Source organism: Danio rerio, chromosome 19 (assembly GCF_049306965.1).
Source record: "Danio rerio strain Tuebingen ecotype United States chromosome 19, GRCz12tu, whole genome shotgun sequence".
NCBI classification, from domain to species: domain Eukaryota; kingdom Metazoa; phylum Chordata; class Actinopteri; order Cypriniformes; family Danionidae; genus Danio; species Danio rerio.
Window position 1 is genome coordinate 1434489 of NC_133194.1, and position 3012 is coordinate 1437500.

Sequence of the window (3012 nt, forward strand, 5' to 3'; positions counted from 1 at the left end):
ATTCGTACAATATATTCCGATTTGCTCATCCCCTAATGACAGTTGGGTTTAGGGGTGGGGTTAGGTGCCACGCCTCCTTTTTAAATTCGTACAATTTCGTACAACTGAACTCGTACGAATTTGTACGAATTAGCCACTAAACTAGCAAAACGTAAAATACTTACGTTTTCTCGTGACATCAGGCTGGTATTTTGGTGCTACATGGAGTTTTTTCAATAATAAAGCAAGAAAAATACACAATAAAAGCACTAAAGTTCAATAAGGGTTGACTTGCGATAACTAAACCAGAAAACACTACAAAACGAAGGATAAACAATTGCGTTTTGGTCTTTTAGTTCAGAACAGCAGTCAACTTTGAGTGTCTTACTTGCTATTTTTTACACAAAACCTTCTGAAGCCACATCAACTGCAAGACAATCTGATATATGAATATTGAGGAAAATAAAACCTCCGGTGCAACATGTGCCAGCTGCATGTACAAGTGCTTCACAAAAATGATAAGCAAACTTACAAATGTGAGCGGCGTCGAGGTCTTAAAGATGTAAATTGTGAGGGTTAATTCGTGACATTGTTCTGCCGTAATGATTATATTGGCTTGATGACAAAGGAAACTTACTGTTAACCAGGTTACAGATTTATACTGTAGCATTTTTACAATTTACCATTTAAATCATGGAGATTTTCTTACAGTGTAGTATTTTCAACACAATCTCACGGCAATTCGTAACTTTTTGATTTGGTGGCTAATTCGTATGATATAATTCGTATAATATATTCCGATTTGCTCATCCACTAATGACGGTTGGGTTTAGTGGTGGGGTTAGGTGCCACGCCTCCTTTTTAAATTCGTACAATTTCGTACGACTGAACTTGTACGAATTTGTATGAATTAACCACTAAACTTGCAAAACGTAAAATACGTTTTCTCATGACATCAGGCTGGTATTTTGGTGCAACATGCAGTTTTTTCAATAATAAAACAAGAAAAATACACAATAAAAGCACTAAATTTCAACAATGCGATTGGAACTAAACTAGAAAACACTACAAAATGAACGATAAACAATTGCGTTTTGATCTTTTAGTCGAGAACAACAGCCAACTTTGAGTGTCTTACTTGCTTTTTCTTTTACATAAAACCTCCTGAAGCGACATCAACTGCAAGACAATCTGCTATATGATTATTAGGGAAAATAAAAACGTCCAGTGAAACGTGTATGTATGGACTCGATATTTATTTATAAAACCTATTAGAGCCAAATCCATGACAATCTTCCATAATATGATCATAGAGGAGTATTAAAACCTCCTGTGCAACATGTGCCAGCTGCATGTACGAGTCCTTCGCAAAAATCATGAACAAACGTACAAATGTGAGCGGCGTCGAGGTCTTAAGGAGGTAAACTGTGAGGGTTAATGTGTGACATTGTTCTGCCGTATTGATTGTGTTGGCTTGATGCAGACATTTCAGCACAACGCAACACAAAGGCGTATATCCCCAGAGCAGGGAATGTCTTTGTTCGGCCTGCATGCACACATAGGGCACCTGCGATGGATTTGGCATGGCCATCTGTGCCGCTGATTCTTTTCTTTTCTCGGTACACATACTCAGGGGGAAAGTGTTCGCATGACCTTTTGTCTTCTACGGGAACGAGGTATCTTCATTGTCCGGGAGCAATTCAATGAAACGCTGAGAGAAACTATTAAGTGCAACCTGTAAACATCATTACTAAGCTTTGGTGATGAACACATATCTTGAACATGTCTTCAAGAGATAATGCCAATCCTACATGAGCACTGACATTTTTTTTGTGTTTTTTTGTACTTTAATTTTGACTATGCACAAACTATATCGCACACAGCTCTGTCCAAACAGCTTATAAAAGATGACTGTCATCATAGGAGCCCTTTAAATAAATAGGAAAGCAAATTATATTTCTCTCTCTCTCTCTCTCTTATTTGTTTCAAATCAAGAAGAATAACAAAACCTGTGGCTCAGAGTTTCGTGATCTGTTCAACCACTATTTACAGTAACATCCATTGTGTCAATGGCGTAAAACAACACAAAACTCTCTTTGCCAAACAACCTACAAAAGGTCTGACCCCCTGATTATTGCAGTGTATTTGTAATGTTTATATTCATCAACTCAGCTCGGTGACATTAGTTCAAAAACAAGGTTGGCAAATCCTTGATCTCCTCTGAAAGTGACCATTATTTCGAGCTTGCCTGTTCTCTCCTTTTAAGACTCGACGTCTGTTTAGCCAAGCGGAGATGTCCTCTTAAGCCGGCGTTGAGCTCCAGTCATCTGACGTGTGAAGCGGAGATTGTCGGCTGGTGAATCCCTCATCCTCGCAGTCCATCTTCAAAACACATCGGCCTCTTCTAATCCTGCTTTTCACCTTGCTCGCGCACACGTGGGCACATTCAAACGCTGGCCAGCGGAGCTGCACACACACATGATCACACACGTGAGCCAACGCAAACACAAACAAACAAACACAGACAGACAAACGCTTTTACAGAATATTCACGACCCCTGTGAAAAAAATACGGTGACGATGTTGATAATAATTGTGAAATTCATTCATTCATTTTCTTTTCAGCTTCCTTTATTCATCTGGGGTCGCCACAGTGGAATGAACCAACAGCTATTCCAGCATTTGTTTTCATAACTGTCAACATTGGGATGTGAAAATAAGGGATATGCCCACCATAAGAAGGGATCCATCCCCCCAACCCCCCCCCCCTGAAAAAAATCCCCAAACTACTAAATATGCTCATTTGGATCTGTTTCGTTGTAATTAAACAGTTAAACGGTCAGTGATATGTTTCAATATTATATATTCAAAAGAAAAATAAATAGTATACATGAGCAGCAAATAAATTAGCAAACAGTTCAGCTTATTAAAAATGAATAGCTGTTATAATGAAATGGAATCTAGCTATCAAATCCAACCCGGGCTCATTGTGGAAACGTAGCCCCGCGGACATTTCTGCGGACCGCGATTTAC

The 3012-nt window shown here is 39.0% G+C and overlaps 1 long non-coding RNA gene across 1 annotated transcript in view; it reads right to left on the reverse strand.

Annotated features, from left to right (window-relative positions):
- Positions 1-1106: 1106 nt before the first annotated feature.
- The window catches only part of LOC137488455 (uncharacterized), a 138273-nt gene continuing 136367 nt past the window's right edge, over positions 1107-3012 (reverse strand). Inside the window, exon 4 of the long non-coding RNA XR_011007486.2 lies at positions 1107-2445. This is a non-coding gene — a long non-coding RNA (uncharacterized lncRNA). The remainder of the gene's footprint in view (positions 2446-3012) is intronic.